Below are 23,558 nucleotides of genomic sequence, written 5' to 3'. Positions count from 1 at the left end.
CCAAACCGGTTTTGGCGTATGGAGATGTTTAGATTCTTCCTGATTGAGTTTTGGAAGGTTGCATTTTTCTAGGAATATGTTCATTTCCTCCAGGTTGTCCAGTTTGTTGGAATAGAGTTGTTCATAGTATTTTTTAACAATTCTTTGTATTTTGTTGGGTCTTGTTGTTATTTCTCCTCTTTCATTTCTGATTTTGTTTATTTGGGTCCTCTCTCTTTGCTTCTTGGTGAGCCTAGCTAGAGGTTCATCAATCTTGTTTATCCTTTCAAAGAACCAGCTCTTGGTTTTGTTGATCTTTTGTATTTTTTTTTTTTTTTTTTTTTTTTTTTTGGTTTCTATGTCATTTATCTCTGCTCTGATCTTTATTATTTCCTGCCTTCTGTTTACACTGGGCTTTTCTTGTTGGTCTCTTTCTAACTCTTTGAGTTGTAGGGTTGGGTAATTTATTACCATTGTTTCTTGTTTTTTGCTGTAGGCTTGTAGAGCTATGAACTTCTCTCTCAAGACTGCTTTTGCTGTGTCCCATAGATTTTGGATTGTTGTGTTTTCATTGTCATTTGTTGCCATGATGCTTTTTATTTCTTCTTTGATCTCTCTGGTAACCCAGTCGTTGTTTAATAGTATGCTATTTAGTCTCCATGTGTTTGATTTTTTTTGGATTGTTTTTATTGTAGTTTTATGCCACTGTGATCTGAGAAGGTGCTTGATATGATTTCTATCTTCTTGAATTTGAAGAGAATTTTCCTGTGACCCTATATATGGTCTATCTTTGAAAATGACCCATGTGCACTTGAGAAGAATGTATATTCTGTGGCTTTGGGGTGAAATGTTCTGAAGATGTCAATTAATTCCATCTGGTCTAGTGAGTCATTTAGGATTGAGTCATTTAGGATTGATGTTTCTTTGCTGATTTTTTGTTTAGAGGATTTGTCCAATGGTGGTAGTGGGGTATTAAAGTCTCCTACTATGATCGTATTGCTGTCAATCTCTCCCTTGATATCCTCTAGGAGTTTTTTTATGTATTTGGGTGCTCCTGTATTGGGCATATATGTTTATCAGAGTTATTTCTTCTTGTTGGATTGCTCCCTTTAGTATTATGAAGTGGCCTTCTTATCTCTTTTTATATCCTTCACTTTGAGATCTGATTTTTCAGATATAAGTATTGCTATCCCAGCTTTTTTTTTTCATTTCCATTCTCCTGAAAAACCTTTTTCCATCCCTTCACCCTCAGTCTATGTGCATCTTTTTTTCTAAGGTGGGTTTCTTGTAGACAGCAGATATATGCGTCATGTTTTCTTATCCAATCTGTTACCCTATGTCTTTTGATTTGGGCATTTAATCCATTTACATTTAAAGTTATTATTGATAGGTACTTGTTTGTTGCCATTTTTATTCTTTACCCCTGTGTTCCTTCTTCGCTTCCTATTCTTTTCTTTTCTTTCTTTCTTTCTTTCTTTTTTTTTTTTTTAACAGCAAACCCTTTAGCATTTCTTGCATTGCTGGTTTGGTGGTAATAAACTCCCTTAGTCCTTTTCTGTCTGTGAAGCTCCTGATTTCACCTTCAGTTTTGATTGACAGCCTTGCTGGGTACAGTATTCTTGGATTCAGACCCTTCCTTTGCATGACTTTGTATAATTCATTCCATTCCCTTCTTGCCTGTTGAGAAATCAGTTGCTATTCTGATGGGGGATCCTTTGTAGGTAACTTTCTGTCTCTCTCTGGCCGCTTTTAAGATTCTTAATTTGTTGGTGATGTTTGCCAATTTAATTATGTGCCTTGGTGTCGGTCTTTTGGGGTTCATTTTGCTTGGGACTCTGTGAGCTTCTTGGATTTGTGTGGGTTTTTTCTTCCCTATATCAGGGAAGTTTTCTGTCATTATTTCTTCAAACAGGTTTTCTATTCCTTGCTCAGTTTCCTTTCCTGCTGGAACCCCTATTATGTGGATGTTGTTTTGTTTCGTGTTGTCCCAAAGTTCCCTTAGGCTCTCCTACTGCTTTTTAATTTTTTTTTCTAGAAGCTGATCTACTTGGGCATTTTTTCCTACCTTGTCTTCTAGCTCACTGATGCAGTCCTCTGGTTCTTCTAGTCTACTCTTGATGCTTTCTATTGAGTTCTTTACAGCAGTGATGTCATTTTTCATTTCTTCTTGGTTCTTCTTCATTTCCTCTTGGTTCTTGCTCATATTGTCGAATTTGTCTTCCATTCTTTTCATCCACCTTATGACCATTTCTCTGAATTCTTTCTCTGACAGGTTGCTTGCCTCTATTTTGTTTACTTCCTTTTCTGGTGATGCCTGCTTTTCTTTCATGTGTGGGCTGTTCCTTTGTCTCCCCATTGTCTCTTTTCTCCAGGTTTCTGGTTATGTAGTTCTCTCTCCTGCGTTGATTTAAAGGCACAAAATACAACACAACAAGGTCCAACACACAAGGCACTGAACAGAAATGTATTCATGATATTAATAACCCCAAATAAAGGTGATCACCATAGAAAGGTAAATTAGGGGATAGGAGAGAAAGGAGAAGAGAAAAAAAAAAGGAGTGCAAAAATGAAATTGGGAAAAGGAAAAAAATAAGAGAGAAAAGAGAGAGAATAAGAAAGAAGAGGGGAACAAACTATATATATGGGGAGAAAACTTCAATAGAACAGCCACTAATCCCAACACATGCCAGCAACAAGTACCTGGAGATGAATGCAAACTACAAGCAACAACTAATATCAAGTGAGGTGAGAGAAAACAGAAGCAAAAAACAAACAAAAAAACAAAAAGAAAAAGCAAAACAATCTCACAAACAAGCATTAAAAAATCAATATAATCAACAATCAAGCAAACAACAACAAAAGGACAGAGAGAAGAAAAAAATTTTTTGGATAGTGAAGAAAGAGAAGAGAGAGGTGTGTTTGGACTTGGAGCAGGGGATTGGAAATTAGATACATAGTAGGGTGAAATTTTAATAGGGGTTAAAAAGAAGGAATAGGGAAAATCTAAAGCAGGAGTAGGGTAAGAGAAACAGGACAACAAAAGGGGAAAAGTCGCCAAAACCGGTTTGGCTCAGTGGATAGAGCGTCGGCCTGCGGACTCAAGGGTCCCAGGTTCGATTCCGGTCAAGGGCATGTACCTTGGTTGCGGGCACATCCCCAGTAGGGGGTGTGCAAGAGGCAGCTGATCGATGTTTCTCTCTCATCGATGTTTCTAACTCTCTATCCCTCTCCCTTCCTCTCTGTAAAAAATCAATAAAATATATTTTTTAAAAAAAGGGGGAAAAGTGAGGAAGAGAGTGATGGCATAAAGGTAAATTTGAGATAGAGTGAAATTATGCTAAAGGAAAGATGAAAATAGAATGTAGAACACTAATCCCAAAGTAAAATAAAGAGAAAATAAAATGACATTTTTTTTAAAAAAAGGTAAAATAGTAGTAGTAATAATACGGATTGAAAATAAAAATGTAATAATTAAAAAGGTAAAATCAAGTGAGGAAAAAAGAAAAGAAATTTCTTTTCTTAAGTAAAGATGAAAAAAATAAAAACAAAAATGTGCAGTAGTGAAGTTCATTCACTTCCTCGACTGCTTTGCCTGGCACACCTGTTTCCTAGTCAGGACAGTATTGAAGTTCCCTGTGTTCCACTGCTCCTCAGCGTTGTAAGCCAGTCCTGATTTTTAAGTAGGCAGTACGTCTCTATTTCCTATATCCTTTCTTTGTGTTTACACAAGAGTCAATCTGCGACTCAACCCCTGGGTGGCAGTGTTTCTGGGTCTACAAGTCCTCTCTAGCTAGTGTTCAGATCCTGCCTTTATTGTGGCACTCAATACCGGCTTGGGAGAGTGGGTTGCCCCAGAGCTCGCTCTCTGATGGTTACTCCCCACTCTGATCCCCAGGTTCCAGAAAAAAAACTTTCCCTTGCATTCTCTTAGAGTGTCCCCAATTGGGTGATCCTATGTATTGGGCTTAGTAATCAGAAGCAAGGATTTAAAGAGGAAAAAAAAAAAAGAAAGAGCCAGAGTTAAGTGTGCGAACTCCGGGGCTGCGCACAAATCTGTGCAGTCTTTTTTTCCCCTTGGGTCTAAGCAGTTGGCACACTTTTAAAATTTTTAGGCTGTCCTTTTGCGCCCAGATCAAAATGGGTTGCTTTTTAGAGTTCCCTTCTGCTAGCAGCTCTGTGGACCCCCTTCCACATTCACAGATCATGCCAGCCCCAACAGCCAAGGATTTTTCTAGGCACACACTATCCCCGGTCCTCCAGCTCCCTTGTGCGTGTTTCTCTCTTCTGCAGGGACCACAGACCTCACCTTATCCCAGGCGAAATCTGACCTTTCCATAAGAAAGTGTAGAGCTCCTCTGAATCCACGTGCTTTTGCGCCACTTGGGGACCCATGTTCTCGGGTTTGCAGCTGTTCAGTGGGTGCCATAGTTGTAGATTCAGTGTTGGATAATTTTGAATGAGCTGCTCAAACTTCCTGAAGCTCACTGGGAAAATCAAGATCATTGTACTTGTGGGTTGTTTAGACAGCTAACATGTGACGGTGCTCTGTACACAAGCACTCTATAAAACTGTCTCAGCAATGTTACCTCCCGCTGTCTCCAGGTGCCTCCACCTGCAAAGCAAAGCCTATCACACCATCTGAGTGAGTCTCCTGGTCCTGATGCGATGCCATCCCTACCTGGTATTTGGGGTGACCCGGTGATAGGCCCTCACTCATGTCTGTCAGAACCTTCACCCCAGACCTTCCACCACCTCCCTCCTTTCCTTATTGATCAGTATCTATATCAAGGGTGGTCTCTCCAGATAATCCAGAGCCTCCAGTTCTCAAGGTGCCTAAGTGGGTTCCAAGAAAGGGGAAAAATATCTCCCCAGTTCTGTACCACTAGTATCCCCAAATAGCACTCAATGCTGCCCCCAGACCCCGATTTAGAGAAGCTGTGTGTAGAGATCTGGCCCCTTACCTCCTGTCCATACTGTCAAAACTGCCCAGAGAACTACTCTCCAAAGCCTCTTTTTTGGGACGATGGTTTTTGTTTTGCAAATGCATAATCAAAGGTCACCATTCTGTGCCCAGAACAAGGGACCTACCTGCTTCAGATGCCTTTCCACACAGTATATAGCTTGCTGCTTTGAATTTTCCACTCAACCATCCACACAAGTTTACGATGAGATTAGGACCCAGGGTTAGTCCAGGCTCTGACTTCTAGCCTTGAAGCTGGGCCTTGTCCTCCCGGCCGTCTCTGTGAGAGGGAAGTTTCCCAGGCCCTTCCTAGCCGTGCAGGCTGAGGAGCTGTTTCACCTCCTCCATCCCCATCACACTTCTAACCCTCTTTCTCCAGTTAACTCAGGAGCAAGAGAATAAAATTATATTTATGACCTTCCCACTGGATGGTTTCAGATGCAGCCTGCAGCATTAAAATCAGGCAATAGTTCTTTTTTTATTTCTTTTAACATAAACTCATTTAGTTATCACCATCAAGTTATCACCATCAAATCACGAATGGCCTCATCAGTATCAGAGGGAGTTAGGTTCTGAACCATCAAAAGCCTTTAAAGAATTTTAAGCTAAAAGATGAAAGGATTTGATTAGCACTTTCAATCGAGGTATACACTGAGTGACCAGATTATTATGATCTCTGAACACATAATAATCTGGCCACTCAGTGTATATCCTATATAATAAAAGGCTAATATGCAAATTGTCCCCTCGACCAGGAGTTTGACCAGCAGGCAGGCCGGCCACCACCCATGTCCCCTCCCCCTGGCCAGGTTGGCCGGACCCCACCCATGCACGAATTCATTCATGCACCGGGCCTCTAATATATATATATATATATATATATATATATATATATATATATACACATATATATATATATATATATATATATATATATATATATACACACACACACACACACACACACACACACACACACTGAGTGGCCAGATTATTATGCATTCAGAGATCATAATAATCTGGCCACTCAGTGTAATTCACAAAGAATACCATACATGACTTTTAAATATTCAGCCCATGAGTTCTGGCAAATGCAGACATTTGTGTAGCTACTACCTCACCAAAAATTTGGAATGTTTCCATAACTCCTGAAAATCTGTTATGTCTCTAATCACCCCCCTCCCCAGAGGTAACCACTGCTCTGCTTTCTATCCCCACAGCTTGGCTGTGCCCGCTCTACAACTTCCTGTAGGAGGACTCATTGAGCACATACTCCTTTCATTTGGCTTCTTCCTCTCAATATAATATTGGTGGGAGTCACGCATGTTGTTGTGGGAAGTCAGATTGCTTCTTTCTCTTGTTGAGCAGTGTTCCCATTTCTGAATGTATCATAACCGTATCCGTGGACGTGCGGGTTCTTTCCAGTTTTTGTACATGATAAATAAAGCAGCTCTGAATACATATGCCTTAGGGCAGGTCTGCTCAGGGACATTTATTTCCAATTCTCCCGAGTAAATAGCAAGGAAAGGGACGTCTGAGCTAAATGGTTAGATGTATGGTTAACGTTACAAGAAAGTGCCAAATTACTTTCCCAAGTGGTCACACAGCTTTACATCAGCAAAGTGTAAGAGTTATAGTTGTTCCATTTCCTTGTCAATGTTGGGTCTCTGCAATGTTTGAATTTTAGCCTTCCTATGGCATCGCATTGCTATTTTATTTCGCACTGGTGACATTGAGCATCTGTCACATGCTTACCGGCCATTTGTTTGTATGTTTTTGTAAAGGGTTTGTTCAGATCTTGGGGCCATTATTTTCACTGAATGATTTGTTCTTTTATTTTGATTTCTAGTGGTTGCATACAATTCTGCTCTCAGATATGTGTGTTGTGACTATTTTCTCCAGATCTGGGCTTGCCTATTCATTTCCTAATGGGATATTTTGATGGACATAATTAAAAGTTTTAAATAAAACCCAGTTTATCAGTTGTTTTTATCAAGTTGTATGAAAACTTTGCCTCCCTCAAAGCTGTAAAGATTTCGTTCTGTTTTCTTCTAGGTATTTCATAGTTTTTGTTTATATTTAGGTCAATTTTTAAGTGTGACACAAGGCTTATTTTCTTTTGTAACAGCTTTATTGAGATACTAGTGGCCTGGTGTATAAAATTCGTGCACATAAAAAGGGAATTAATTAGAGGAAATATTTTAATATTGCTATTTGCACTTTATAATAGAAGTGTCAGAGATAAAAGAAAATTAGTAAAATGTATATGAAAATCTTCCTCCTGTCAGAGTCTGGGATGTGCCATGGGACTCAAAGTCAAGTCCCTGCCCACCTGAATGCTCCTCGAAATTGCACCAGACCCAGACCTGGCCGGTCCCACCCCCGTCAAGCCCTGCCAGGTGTGTGTGTGTGTGGGGGGGGGGGCGGTGGTGGTGCGCAGCTTCAGGTCCCCTGGTCCGGCACCAGGCAGGGGGCGCAGCCTTAGGTCCCCTGGCCCAGTGTGGGACAGGGGGCACAGCCTCAGGGCCCCTGTCAAGCCCCCCTGCTGGGTGGGGGGGCGCGCAGCCTCAGGTCCCTGCTGATTGCTCATTAAGTCTCATTACGGGAACTCAGCCTCTGCTTGGTGCAGCCATCTTGTGTTATGAAAACCCCGCCTCTGCTGTGGGAGCAGCCATCTTGTTACAGAAACCCTGCCTCTGCTGTGGATGCCGCCATCTTTGTGATGGTCAATTTGTATATTCCCTCTTTATTAAGTAGGATTAGTCTCATGCCACACAGATCACCCATTTAACGTGTACCAGCCCATGACTTTAGTATTGTGATGGTTAATTTCAAGTGTTACTCAACTGGGCTAAGGGATACCCAGAGAGCTGACAAACACTATTCTGGGTGTGTCTATTAGGGTGTTTCTGAAAGAGCTTACACTTGAACCAGTGACTGAATAAAGCAACCCCCCTCCCCCAATGCGGGTGGGCATTATCCAATCCACAGAGGCTGGAATGGAACCAAAGGGGGAAGAAGGGTAAATTTGCTTCTTTGCTGGAGTCATCAAAGCCATGAAAGGATTTGGGATGTCCACATTCTCCTGCCATTGGCCATCAGCTCCTCTGGTTCTCAGGCCTTTGGACACAGTCTGGAACTTACACCACCAGCCCTTCTGGTTCTCCAGCATGCAGACGCATATCGTGAACCTGTGCCTATAATAAATCTCCTTTTGTATATTTCTCCATATATCCTCTTGGTTCTAATCCTCTGGAGAACCCTGACCAACAGAAGCATATTCATAGAGTTGTGCAACACTAACCACAATCAATTTCATCATTTTTATCACCCAAAAAAGAAACCCCATATCTTTTAGCCATCACTCTCTGTTTCCCCTTTGCCCCAGCCCTAGGCAACCATTTACCTACTTTCTGTCTCTATAGATTTGCCTATTCCAGACAGCCTATATAATAAAAGCCTGATATGCAAATTGTCCCCTTGACCAGGAGTTTTATCACTTGCTATGATGTGCGCTGATTACCAGGGGCAGCATGGAACATGGTGGGCATCAGTAAGCAGGTGCTGGCAGCGAGCAGCAGTGTAGGTGCTGCCAGCCCCAATGGGCTTCCAGGTGAGCCGGGCCACAGCCGCCAGAACCGAAGGGGCTGGTTGGGCTCCCCATGGGTTCGCGCAGGAGCCAGTCTACAAGGCCAGCCGGCAGAGAGTGCGCTGCCCGCCCGGCTTCAGTGTGGCGCTGCTGGGTGGCCCAGAGGCCCACCCTGCTCCCCGGCCTATGGCATCTGGGCACACTCACCGCATCTCCACATGGGGACTTGGGTACCATGACTCAGGCGGAGGGGTGTGCACGGGGACCTGGGGGCCCAGGTACTGCCCAGGGCCCAGAGGTCAGCTGGGACCTGCCCTTTCACGCCAGACACTTGAGCTTCGATCACCTGCCAGGCCTAGGAACCGCACTTGTGCACAAATTTTGTGCACTCAGCCTCTAGTTTTATATAAATGGACACATGCAACATGTGATCTTTTGTGACTGAGTCCTTTCACTTAGCATAATGTTTTTGAAGTTAATCCATATTGTAATATCATCTTGGTATGGTGGAGTAACATTCCATTGTATGGATGTACCACATGTTTATTCATTCACCAAGTAATGAACATTTGGGTTGTATCCATTTTGGGCTATTATGAATAATGCGGCTATGAAAATTCATGTACAAATTTTATGTGGATATGTATTTTTTTTAAAAAAAATATTTTATTGATTATTTACAGAGAGGAAGGGAGAGGAATAGAGAGTTAGAAACATCGATGAGAAACATCGATCAGCGGACTCCTGAACACTGCCTACTGGGTATGTGCACGCAACCAAGGTACATGCCCTTGACTGGAATTGAACCTGGGACCCTTGAGTCTGCAGGCCAATGCTCTATCCACTCAGCCAAACTGGTTAGGGCTGGATATGTATTTTTATTTCTCTTAGGTACACATCGAAAAGTGGACTGCTGGGTCATATACTTTTATGCTTAACCCTTGAGGAACTGCCAAACTGTATTCCAAAGCTGCTAGATAATTTTATAATCCCACCGGCAATGTATGAGGGTTTCAATTTCTCCATACTCTTCCCAACACTTGCTATTATCTTTTTTATTATGGCCAGGCTAAGGCATTTCTCTGATGGCTAATGATGTTGAGTATCTTTTCATATGTTTATTGGTCATTTGTGTCTCTTGTTTGCAGAAATATCTATTAAGATCCTTGGCCCATTTTTACTTGGGTTGTCTTTTGTTATTGCATTGAAACATTTCTTTATATAACTAGATAAAAGTCCCAGGTTCATTTTTTTACCATACAACTTTATAGATGTTCCAGAACCATTCATGGAAAAACTTTCCTTTCTCCACTGAATTACCTTGATACCTTTATCAAAAGATACCAATTGACCATAGATGTGTGAATCGACATTTGGACCCTAATTCTGTTACATTGATCTGTTTACCTATCAGATTGAAGTATTTCCTAATTTTCCCTATGATTTTTTTTGACCCATAGGTTATTTAGAAATGTATTGCTTAATTTCCAAATATCTGTCATTTCTAGATAATATTCTATTGTTGACTTCTAATTTAATTTCATTGTGTCAAGAAGATATGATCTACATGATTTCAACACTAACATTTACTGATGGTTTTCAGTCAGTCTGTATGGATGGTCTTGGTTAATGTTCCATGTGCATTTGAAAAGAATATATATTCTGATAATGAAAGAAGAGGGAGTACTTTCAGCTCATTCCATAAGATCAGCATTACCTTACTTGAAACCAGAAAAAAAGTTACAAAATAAAAGTATAGATACCTCATAAATATAGACGCAAAAATTGTAAACAAAATTTAACAACTTGAATCCAAAAATATATTAAAAGTATATTGTGTCATGACCAACTTGGTGCTGTTTATTCCAAAAATGCAGAGTTGGCTTAATATTTGATAGTCAATCAATATAATTATTTATATTAACAAAGTAAATTATCTCAATAGGGGGGAAATCATTTAACAAAAATCTAACATCCATTACTGATAAAAGCTCTCAACAAACTAAGAAAAGAAAGGATATTTTTCAACCTTATAATGGACATCTATGAAAAACCCCACAGGTAACATACTTGATGGTGAATGATACATTTCACTAAAAGCCGGCAACAAGACAAGACAGGGATCTGCTCTCATTTTATTAAACACTAGAGGCCCATTGCATGACATTTGTGCACTGGCGGGGGAGAGGGGTGTCCCTCAGCCTGGCTTGCATCCTCTCGCAGTCTGGGACCCCTAGGGAGTGGGCCTAAGCCAGCAAGCAGACATCCCCCAAGGGGTCCTTAGCGCTGCCTCAGAGGCAGGAGAGGCTCCTGCCACTGCTGCTGTGCTTGCCAGCTGTGAACCCACCAGCTGTGGCGAGCACAGGGATGGTGGCGGGAGCCTCTCCCGCTTCTGAGGCAGTGCTAAGGAGCAGCAAGCCCAGCTTCTGGCTGAGTGGCGCTCCCCCTGTGAGAGTGCACTGACCACCAGGGGACAACTCCTGTGTTGAGCGTCTGACCCAGGGGTGGGCAAACTTTTTGACTCGAGGGCCACAAAAGCATGGATGGAGTGTTTGTGTGAACTAATATAAATTCAAAGTAAAGGAGCGGAGGGGAGAGCAAGAGAACCAGATAGAACAGCTGGATCCGGCCCGCGGGCCGTAGTTTGCCCACGGCTGGCTCTGACCCCTGGTGGTCAGTGCATGTCATAGTGACTGGTCATTCCACCGTTCGGTCGATTTGCACATTACCCTTTTATTATATAGGATAGCACAGTACTTGAAACTCTGGTCATTGCACTTAGGCAAGAAAAAGTATTAGAAGACAATCAGATTGAAAAAGAAGAAGTGATATATAGATGATACAATTGTCTATGTGGAAAATCCAATGGAATTCACTGAAAAGATACTAGAATTAGGGAATTTAGGAAGGTTAAAGTGAAGCATCCATCTTATATAAAAACTGCTATTTGAAATTTTAACCCTGCTATTTTGGCTTCTGTAAATGCTTGCTTGCTTAAATAATAAGGAAAATAAGACTACTCCCATTCCAGAGAGGCCGTAGACTATGCCCCAGACAGAGATGTCAGTGCTGACACCAGGCCAGGCCTTGAGATATGGTCTCATGGCCCCTTCGCAGCATGTAGGCCTTCTTCCCCAGAAGGCCTGGAAGTCTCATTCCAAATTTGGGAGACAAAAGAGCTAGGAAAAGTATAAATAGAAAAGGTTTCCTCCACGTGGGGGGGCCCAGAATTTGAAAAGCACATTTTTCTCTGGCCTGCCCTTGATAAAATGTAACTCCCTTTCTCTAAGCATGGCTTGGTTTTTTTCCAGTCTTCTGTAATGAAAGGACACAATATCAATATGCAAATGTCATTTGTATGTCTATATGCTAGCAACTAAGAATTGAAAATTTAAACTTAAGCCTGGCCTGAGTGGCTCAGTATTTGAGAGTTGATGTATGAACCAGGAGATCATGGTTTGATTCCCAGTCAAGGCAAATGCCTGGGTTGCAGGCTCAGTCCCCAATGTGGGGTGTGCAGAAGGCAGCCGATCAGTGATTCTCTCTCATCATTGATGTTTCTATCTCACTCTCCCTTCCTCTCTGAGATAAATAAAAATATTTTTTTTTAAAAAAAGAAAATTTAAAAATAAACAGTGCCATTGACAATTGCATAAAAAAATAAACAGTGCCATTGACAATTGCATAAAAAAATAAACAGTGCCATTGACAATTGCATAAAAAAAAAAAACAGTGCCATTGACAATTGCATAAAAATTTGACTGTGTGAAATATGTGAAAAACTCAAACATGATAGCAATAAACATTGTAAAGAGAGATTTAAGAATAAATGAGAGATATACCTTGTTTATGTGTTAAAAGACATAATATTGTCAAAATGTTATTTTTCCCTAAATTGATCAACTTAACCCATCTAAGTCTCAGCACACTTTCTATAGAAACTGGAAAGTTGACTTTAAAATTCACATGGAAATTTGAAATACCTAGTATAGTCAAAACAGCTTAGAAAGATTTTAAAATTAATACAAAACTAAACAAATAAATATAGTATGGTGTTGGTAAATATATCAGTAGAACAGAATAAAGACTTAAGAAATAAACCCACACCTATATAAACCACAGATTTTTGACAGAGCTGTATATTTATATATCTCCAATTATTTCAGCATCATTTGTTGAGAAAGTTATTTATATATCTGAACTTTGAGATGTTCTCCTTAATATATAAAAAAGAATAAGTTCTTTTCACTCACTAGGAAAGAAAGGTGTGGCCAGTGAAAGTATAAATTTTAATAAATATACAGATATGCAAATCTACTCTATAAAAGGTATTTATTGTTATTTTTAAAGTGTCTACTAATAAAATGATCAAAAATAAAAAATATATATATATTTTGCTACTGGTGATGTAATATTCTATAAAGTCTTTTTGGTAAAGATGAGTGACAATGTTTAAATCTTCTACACCCTTATTGATTTTGTATGCACTTGTCATTAATTATGGAGAGAGAGGTGTTAAAATATTCAACTAAGATTGTGAATTTTAATTTCTCCCTTTGGTTCTTTCAATTTCTGCTTGATGTATTTGGAAGTTCTGTTGTTAAATTTATACATATTTAGAAATTTTGTGTCTCTTTAAAAATTGATTTGAGAGAGAGAGAGAGAGAGAGAGAGAGAAACATCCACTTGTTGTTCCAGTTATTTATGCATTTATTGGTTGATTCTTGTAAGTGATCCCTGACCAGGGATCAAACCCACAACCTTGGTGTATCAGGATGACTCTAACCAACCGAGCTATTAGGCCAGGGCAGGAATTTTATGGTTTCTTGATGAACTGATATATTTATTTTATAAAATGAAGCTTTTTATTTCTGGGAATACTCCTCATAATAAAGTCTACTTTGTCCAAAAGTAATGTAACCACAATCAGGCTCACTGTTTACATGGTATATTTTTTCATCATTTTCATCCTGTTTGTTTTTTTATGTTTAAAGTGTATCTCACTCTAACCAGTTTGGCTCAGTGGATAGAGTGTCAGCCTGCAGACTGCAGGATCCCAGGTTCGATTCCGGTCAAGGGCATGTATGTTGGTGTAGGGGGTGTGCAGGAAGCAGCTGATTGATGTTTCTAACTCTCTATCCCTCTCCCTTCCTCTCTGTAAAAAAAAAAAATCAGTAAAATATATTTAAAAAAATAAAGTGTATCTCTTCAAAACATATGGCTGAGTCTTCTTTTCTTAGCCATTTTGAAAAGCTCTGCCTTTTAATTGGCATGTTAACTACTTATAATTTTTCAATTTTTCTATTTGTTCTAAATGTCCTCTCTGGTTTTTTCCCCTTACTTTCCTGATGCCCTCCCAAACCCCCAGTAATTATTTTTATATCTCCCATTAGACAGTAATTATTTTTATATCTCCCATTGGACAGTACTCTGAGCCTCAATGTGCATGCATTTCCCTTCCCTTCCTGTGCTGTGTGCTTTTCTTATCATATATCTTCCTTACACATGTTATAAACCCACAGTACATTATTGTTTTTTATTTAAACTGTCAGTTGACTTTTAAATCATTTAACACAAGAATGAAAGTAGTCCTTTTTTTAAAAAAGGATCTTTATTGTTGAAAGTTATACAGATGTAGTCTTTTTTTCCCCATTGACCCTTTCTAGCCCGCCCCCTCCATCTACCCCAGGCCTTTACTACACTATTGTCTGTGTCCATGGGTTATGCATATAAGTTCTTTGGTTAGTCTCTTCCCACCCATTCACCCCTGCCTTCCCTCTGAGATTCGACAGTCTGTTCCATGCTTCTATGCCTCTGGATCTATTTTTTTCATCAGTTTATTTTGTTCTTTAGATTCCACATTTGAGTGAGATCATATGATACTTGTCTTTCTCTGACTGGCTTATTTTGCTTAGCATAATACTCTGTAGGTCCCTCCATGCTGTCTCAAAGGCTAAGAGATTCTTCTTTTTTACTGCTGCATAGTATTCCATGTTGTAAATGTACTACAGCTTTTTTATCCACTCATCTACCGGTAGGCACTTGGGTTGTTTCCAGATCTTAGCTATTGTAAATAACACTGCTATGAACATAGGGGTGCATGCATTCTTTCTGATTGGTGCTCTGGATTTCTTAGGATATATTCCTAGAAGTGGGATCCCTGGGTCAAATGGCAGTTCCATATTTAATTTTTTGAGGAAACTCCCTACTGTTGTCCACAGTGGCTGTACCACTCTGCATTCCCACTAGCAATGCACTAGCATTTCCTTTTCTCCACATCCTCGCCAGCACTTGTCATTTGTTGATTTGTTGATGGTAGCCATTCTGACAGGTGTGAGGTGATTCAAGACAGTCTTTTATATCAACCCCTATAGTTATTATTTCAAGTTTTCTTTGTTCCTTTCTATAGATTCTAATTTTTATCTTGTATTGTCCCTTCACCCCGAGACATTTCTTCACTTTTCTGGTAGTCTGGGTCTGCTGGTGGCAAAACTCAAGTTTTGTTTTAATTGAAAATGTTCACATTTGGCTTTCCATTTAAAATATGTTTAAAACTGGATACAGAACTATAAATTGATAGCTTTTTTTTTTCTTTTCTGTCAGCACTTCACATAGATGTTGCACTGTCCTCTGGCCTGTGTTGTTTGTGATGAGAAGTTAGCCATCATTCTTATCACTGGGTCCCTGTATGCAGTGTGCACTTTCTCCTCTGTTTTCTTGTAAGAGTTTTCTCTTTATCTCTGTTAAGTCAGGAACTGTGAATGGACCTGAGATTTGATTTCCCTCTGCTAGTAAGTCAGCGAGTTAGCATGTCACAGTTTTTAGTTACTGGCAGAAGATGAGATAGTTTATGACTCATGGCAAAGCAGAGTAACCTGCACATAGGTTCCTGACTCCAATCCCCACAGGGTAATATGACTGGGGCCAGATGTTACCTGCACAGATAGTGAGCCATGTTACAACAGAGGAACCCCAATATTGGGAGGCCCTGATCTTACATAGGAAAATTTAAGAAACTCATCCATCTCCTGTCTGGCAGGAAAAGATTGAGGTATCTCTTCATTCCAGGGTAATAAAGACAGGGGTGAGGGGTCGGGGGGAGAAACAGGTGTGGGCTAGAAAGGGTCAATGGGGGGAAAAAGGGGACATATGTAATACTTTCAACAATGAAGATTAAAATATATATAAAAAATGAAAACAGATATTTGCCTCCCTGGAGCAAATTTATCTATATTCCACTTGTTTGTTTATTTTTAAAATAATGGCGATCATATTTCTGCGACATTCCCTATCTCTTCACCCCATTATGTTCATCTTTTGCTGTAGGTTTTTTAACATCCTTATCATACTTTTCATTTTTAGTTCTTTATCCCCTGATTCCAATGTCTTGTCTACAGGTGTGATATTGTGACATAAGAAATATATATATTTGGTATTTGCCCTCAGTCCTGACACAGAGGTCCTAAAAACCCTTGTAAGTTCCTGAGTTATGGGGTGATGGGAACATCTTTTGTCCTAATGTTTGGGTTTGGCCATATAGTGGACGTGGTGAATAAATACACTGTAGATGCGCTGGGTTCTGTTAGTTCCCTCCGGGGAGTGTCAATATGCTCCAGCCGGAAGTTAAATGACTGGGAGCCCAACCTTGGCTTTGCAGAAGTATCGTTTTAGGTTTGGGATAGACGTCTTTTGGTTTTGTCCCTAAGTCTAGGGACAGCCCTTAATCCTGAGATGTAGTCTTTACTCTTTAAGTGTGGCCTTTCTGAAGTTTCAGCGGACAACCCAAAGAGTTTACCAAGCTCCTCTAAAACGGCAGGATTTGAACCCCAATCTCCCCAGCAACGGGCAATTCACTGATCAAATGCCCGCTCAGCTACTGTTTTCCTTTGGGTTGTTTAGACTCTCATCTGCTGTGTATTCACTCAGGAGGGAGGTGAGGATCCGAGGTCAGTGTGGGTGCAGATGGAGGGCTCCCTCCGCCTGTGGCTCCCTCCTTCCCAGGGTTTTCCCTCAGGGAACCCCTTCACCCTTGGCATCCCACTGCTGCTCACCTCCCTGCCAGGATGCAATCTTTTGGAATATTTGACTCACCCTACCCCACAATGTCCTGTCAGTGCCTCACATGCATACAGTGGGTGCACAATCAATGCTTGTAGAGTGAACAGATGAATTACTAATAAGTAATAGGGTTTCTGACCTAGCACCAGGGCCCCATCGAGCAGCAGAGCTTCACGGTGACAGAGCAAGGCCTCTGAGTACTGACTGTCCGACTGCGCGCTTTGGGGGCGCATGGTGGGGCGCAGGAGGTGTTCCGGAGCGCGCAGGGCGGGGACAGGAGCCCGCCAGGACCAGCCCAGCCCAGGCCAGCCCCGCACCGCTGCGGTCAGACCAGTCCGACGGCTACGCCCCTGGCTGCCCTCCCCGCCCCGCGCCCCGCCCTATCTCAAGTCCTGCCTTCCCCTCCTCTCCCCTCCCCGCCCCCGGCCACCCGCGCCGCTGCGCCCGGGAACCGGTCCCTCCCTCGAGTGCACCCTTGGAGCTGGACCGCCCAGCCCACGAGGCCTCCGCCCGCAGCCCTCGCTGCCTCCGTACTTGGACACCTGGGCACCTGGGCACCTGGGCACCTGGCCATGGGACGCCCGGGCCGGCGGGCGGGCGGAGCAGGAGCCCAGCGGGAAATGGGTAAGGGCCTTGGGGAGGCAGGCTGGGGGTCCCGCCGCCTCCCGATGGGGACTGTGTGCGCTGCGCAGAGCTACAGGCGGGGGCATCTGTTGGGCCGGGCAGGACGCTGAGGGAGGGCATGGGGCCGGAGCAGGAAGACCCGGAAGAGGCTGCAGGAGTGTGGAGAGCGAGTGGGCACCTTCAGAATCTAACCTGGTCGAGTGGCCAAGACAGGGACAGCAAGGGGACACGGCAGAGCGCCACTGGGAAACCCTGCGGGCCTGGGTGCGGCCACTGGCTCCTCCAGCTGGGCCGGGTAAATCAGGCTGAGCAGCAGCCGCCCTGGGCTGCTGTTAGAACTAGGAGACCCTAAGGGCTTTCCTCCATCTCCGTTTCCTCTATTGCCTCTATTCTGCTGTCAGGTGCCTCCATGGCCCCTGGCACACATGACCAGGCCAGCCCTCCCCTCTGAGGCCCCTCCTGGTGGGGGCCTGTCCCTGCAGGCAGCCCCCAGGAGAGCGCTGGGTGGAGGATAAGCCAACTCTCCATTAGCCCTTCTGGATGCATCTGGCCAGAGACAGTGGAGAGATTCCTGGGAAGGTAAACAGCATCTGCTTTGCTGATAAACCCACATCCCCTCTAGGGGCCCTTCCTGGCCCTAGAGCTGAGTCTAGCTGGTCCTTGCAGGAGGACCACGTGGCAGCGACTTGAGTTCCCTGCTGTTTCTCCAGGTGCAAGATGGATTTTGCTGCTCTAGTCAGTGAACTCACCCAGACCCCTGTGCCAGGACCTGCATGTCTAGGTCAAGAGGCTAGTGTCAGCTGCCCTTGAACCTCATTAGCCTGGCTCTTCCCCAGGCCCATAGCTGATTGAATGTAATTAGCAACTAATTGGGTGTCTGTTAGCCCCTCTACATAAGAAACACCAAGATCAAGTGTAGGCAGTGGAGGTGTTGATTCATTCTTTTCTTCCAGACATGGCATTTCTTCTGTGTGGACGGTATAAAGAAGAGCCATTCATTCATTCTACAAATATTGACTGCAAAAATGCAGCTGACCCATGATTTCAGAGTGATAAGTGCTGTAAAAACAAAACAGGATGGTGGTGGGCAGAGAACTTGGCTCTCAGCTGGAAAAGGCAGAAGGCAGACCTGAGCGAGGAGGGAAGACAGCACCGTTTCAGGCCCAAAGCTCTGGGCACAGGGTGGGATGTCCTGGTTACTGTGAGCAGGACTTAGGGGCTTCGTAACGGGCCAGTGAGCGGTGGAAGGTGGATGAGTGGTGACTTGTCCCTCTCTGAGTCCTGAGAGTGCATTTCTTGTTGGGAGATTTAGTCTGAGATTTAAGCTTCCCCAGAAAACATGCTCTGTGTCTCCTTGTTCATTCATTCAACAAGTACTCCTGAAGGCGTGTATGTTCTAGGCACTGTTCCAGGTGTTAAGGATGCAGCAGTGAACTGAACAGCACTTTCCCTCACAGAGCTTATTTTCTGGTGGGAAAATGGCAATAAATAAGAACAGCAATTTTAATGTCAACTCAGATGAATCCTATGAAGAAAAGCAGAGCAGCTTAAGAGTGGCGGGGGCTGCTGTGTTTAATAGAGACACCAGGACCGCCTAGGGGATGAAATTTGAATGGAGACCTGAATGTAGACAAGACACAGTCATGTGATTCTCTGGGGGAAGAACATTCCAGGCAGAGAGAATGGCACATGCTAAGGCCCCTGATGTGTGAAGGAGGTGTGCGCTTGCTGGCATGCTGACCGTTCTGAGGAACAGGACCCAGGCCAGCAGGCCTCTCAGAGCCTTTCCTTCAAGGTCGGGGTGCAGAGGGGTCAGCCTGATGACCAGAGGCACCCAAGAAAGCAGATGTTGTTCCCATACAAACCCAGGGTGAGGCTTGGGACAGGAGGTCACCGGCAATGGAGAGTGTGTATCTGGGCAGGAGGCGGATCACTTGCTTTTCCCACCCCCAGCTTTCATCCAAACATCATGGACCACACGGATAACTAAACTGGGGAGCAGACCGAGTTTTTCAAATCAGTAAAGACTCTGGAAACGAAATGGGGGGTGGGGATGGAGAACTGTTGCCTTCTAGGAAAATTCCAATAACCTTTCATTGTTGAACTAACTAGGTGATCTCATTAGTTGGCTTAAAAGGCAAACAGGAGAGTATATAACAATGGATGTTTATTGAGCATGCACTGTGTGCCAGGCTCTCCTCTGAGCGCCTTGTGTGCAGACACGCATCACCCTCACAGCGAGTCTGTGCAGGGTGTACTCCCACTGCCCCTGTTTCACAGATGAGAAAACTGAGGCCCAGAGAGTAAGGCAGTTGCCCGTTTTGACACAGCTGGTGAGTGTGGAAGTCTGGGTTATGGTCGAGTGGTGCAATTTTAGAGCCCTGTGCTTTGAGAGAGATGTTTGGCTGACCAGATGCTTGTCATAGTGGAGATGCTTGTTTTACCAGCAGGGTGGTTAGCATGTCACACTCGTGGCCCAAGGGCCGCATATGGGCCACACGAATACTTTTGTGGCCTAGCCAATATAACGGTGTGAGTCGTTACTTACAATTATGAAAGGAGATAAGTCTCCTGTCAGATCCAGAATTACTGACACTCACCTTGGGTCAGTTTTGAAAGTAATCACTGCGAACAAAGTTCCCCCAAAGAAGGAAAGATAGTAGCAGAGAAGAGATGCTAAGTGTCAGGAAGAAACCATTAATTTTATCATTGCTCTTGTTCTTTCTTTTTTTTATACTATACTTTTCAAAATAAACCTATGTTTCTATGAAAATTGAAGCTTTTGTTTTTTGTGGCCCACATAAACTTCAACCTTGTTTATTTGGGCCGTGTTAGCCTTTGAGTTTGACATGCTTGGGTTAGAGAGAGACAATATGGTCTATGAGCCTGCTCCACCTCTTTCCTTCTTTTTAAGGCAATGTTTGCATGGGTTAAATTTTCTTTAAAAAATATTTTTAAAGGTAATACTTGCATGTGTTGAAAATATTTTTACAAATGTTAATCCAAACAGCCCTTCAGGTAGCAGTGAAAGGCCTCCCTCCCTCCCTCTCCTGCCCTGATGCCGGTTCTCTTCAGTTTCTTGAGGATACGTCTGGAGAGAGATGTTCTGCTCATGAACAAGCATACGCAGGGTGTGCACACCTCTTCTTTGTCTTTTTTTTACACAAATTGTAATAATCTCAGGTCTGTACTTTTTAAAACTTTAATATACTTACTGTTCTGCGGCAGGACATACAAAGATCCTCCATTGTTGTTGACTGTGTCTCGGAGGGGAGGTCCCACGTGTACCTAGTGGTCTTTTCTGGGTTGTTTTACCTGTTTTTGTTTGTTAGTTTGCAGTGACAGTCATGTATGAACATACTTGTGCCTACATATTTACTCACTTCTGTTTCCGTTTCAGTAGAAGAAATTCCTAAACGTGGACTCACTGGTTGAAAGCCCTGTGTGTTTAGATTTCAGCGATGCTGCCAGCCTGTGAGGCTTAGCTCTGAGACTGTTTCTTTGCAGCTCCATCAGTCGGTGTATTAGCAACTTTCTGTTCTTGATAATTTTACAGGAAAAAAAATGGCATCACGTTGTGGTTTAATAGGGGTTTCCTTGTGAGTTGTGTTGTTAGTCTCTCATATGTTTTAAGCTATTTGTCTTTCTCTTTCTGTGGACTGTTCATGTCCTTGGCCTGTGGTCTAACTTGGATTGTTGTCTTTTTTTTGTTATTGAGTTATAATCGCTCATCTCTAGTTCCACTGGCTGACCTCACCACCTTACCCTACCCTCGAGAGCAGCAGCCCCTGTGATGTATTTATGATATGTTTATCCTTAGATCTGGGTGTATTTTAGAGAAAATACCATGTTGATTTATATGTACATGTATTTTAAACTACATATGCTGTGTTGTGCCACAAATCATGATCTTTTTACTTCTTAAACCTGATACTGTATTTTTAGGAAGATCTCTGACCACCATGTGAACTCGGTGGCTACGGAGTTCCATGATTGGAATTATTGTGGAATCATCATAAGCGCTGATTCTTCTTGGCTGCGTGTAGGAAGGTTGTTTGGAGAAATGGCATTTTGGGCATGTGCCTTGGAAGATAAAGAGGAGTTGATAGATGAGCAGGAGGACGGGGAAGGGAACAGAACTGAGCGAGAGGCAGCATAGGACACGCCGACATGTGAAAGTACTGGGAACATTCAGGGAAGCCCCAAAGGCTACTGGGATGGAGTTCAGAGTGCGGGTGTGTGGCCCCAGGAGAGGCTGGGGGTTTCAAATGCCAGGGCTGGGCTTTCCCTAAAGGCCGCAGGGTAAGGTGGTGGGGTGGGAGTCAGTTGGTAAGATTTTCAAGAGCAGAAGTGATCTCTGGAACCAGAGTGGGCTGTGGACATGGATGTGCGAGGCAGGAGGCTGCAGACAGGAGAGGATCGGGCTCTGTGTGAGGGTGGAGCAGCTGCGGAGGGAGAACCAGAGGCCTGGGCACCGGAGGAGGCATGAGGGGCCTAGGCTGGTGTCAAGGCTGCTCACTTGGGAAGCCAGGAGGATGTGGTGTCACAGGCAGGACCCAGGAGGGATAGGCTGGGCCCAGGGTTCACTCCTGGGCACATGACCTTTTTGACAGCTGTCAGCCACACTGTCAAATTTAAAGGCCTGCTCACCCTGCCGGAGCCTCCCGGTTGGCAATGAGAGCTCCTCCAAGCTGGGGAGGGGTTTGTGACAGCTCAGTGAGTAGGTGGGAGGTGAAGGTGTGGGAGTGGGTGAGGTCGCCAGGGAGAGTGAGGAAGGCAGGAGAGAGCCTGGGGCACGCACGCAGGCAGGCAGGCAGGCAGGCAGGGAGAAGTGGACAGACAGGCCCAGCCAGCCAGGGAGCTGGGTGCAATTTCGAACTCTGTCCTTTGCTGGCCAGACAAGCTTGGGACAGCATCCTCTCAGGAGGGAGCGTGGGCAGGGGTTGGGGGTCGGGGACGGTTATAAACAAGGAGCCCAAGAAGGGGTCCCTGCTCTCCTGGCATCTCTCAGTGGGGCTTTGGAAGGTGCATAGGCGTGCGGAGGCAGACAGGAGGGACTGGGCCCCCAAAGCACAGGTAAGTGTAAGAGGCTTTCTTCCCCAGGAGCTGGGCCTCCCCACCTGTTCAGCCTGTGGGTGACTATAGAGTATAGATATGGATGGGCTCCTGTGGCACAGACAAGACCCTGGGCCCAGGGCTTTGCTGCTACAGGCAGGGTACGTGTGGGCACCCCCCCAGAGGAATACGCAACCCTTCAGGTGACCCAGGAAATGCCCTGCTCTGAGCCCTGTCTTCCTCCTTCGCTGTTGCTGTGTCAGGCAGTGTCCCCGCTCTGTTCCCGTAGCACCTGAGCCTCCCTCGCCTGTGTAGTGCGAGCCTGACGTCCCGCTCTGCACCTCCCGGCAGGTCACGGCTCATGAGCATTATTAGGAAGGCTCCGTTCATCCTCCAAAGGAACAAATGCTTGTCACTGTTTTTGAATACTTTCCCACCCATACTACTTTATGTATTTATTTTTAGAAAAGCAAGCAAGAATTTATTGACCACAGCAAAAATATACTTAGGAGAGTGACACAAGGAAGGGCATAGAAGAAGCAGCAGGAGAGCCCAGGCTGGGCTGTTTTGGCTCAGTGGGAAGTCAGAGAAAAGGGGGCCTTGGAGACAGGTTCAGGGGGTGAGCCTGGGGTGAGCTGCCACTGCCCACTGCTCCCTGGCTGTAACTCTCCTGGGGTCCCTTAGAGGTTAGGGGAGGCATGCCAGGGAGTGGGAGAGGGAATGGCACTGGTGTGCTCCCGGGAGGGAGAGCACCTATATTATTTGATTTAATATTTTTCTTTGAAGAGACAATGTAAAGTAGGTATTACCTACTTTAGCGTGATTCTAAGCAATAACATCTGTGAAATCATAGGTTTGCTGTATCAATTATTTTTAATGCAATTCAGGTAAATGCTTAACGATTTAAAACGTTCATTCTGTGTCCCGCTTATCTACTTATGCAAACCTCGTCTCAGATCTAAGGAGGCGGGAGGAGGTACTCTGTATTACATAGGAGAGGGAAAATACTTCCTCTGCCCTGTTTGATCAGTGACGGGGCCTGATCAAGGACAGATGAACAGTAGAAAAGATTTACTGGCATGTGCACAGGACCAATCAAAGACACAGCTGACTTGTTAAAGTGAAAGGCTTCTACAGTAAACCCTCATTTTGCAGATGATGATTTGATGGACTTCAGATTTAACAGACAGAATTCCCCGTCCATATATCATATGTGAAAATTAACACCCTGTTAATTTTAAAATGCTTTTAACCAAGATTTGCTTATAATTCAATTAACAAGTTATTTTTGTT

Source organism: Plecotus auritus, assembly GCF_963455305.1.
Source record: "Plecotus auritus genome assembly, chromosome: 8".
Taxonomy (NCBI): Eukaryota; Metazoa; Chordata; class Mammalia; order Chiroptera; family Vespertilionidae; genus Plecotus; species Plecotus auritus.
The sequence above is the reverse complement of the archived record's forward strand: the minus strand, read 5'-3'. Positions refer to the sequence as shown.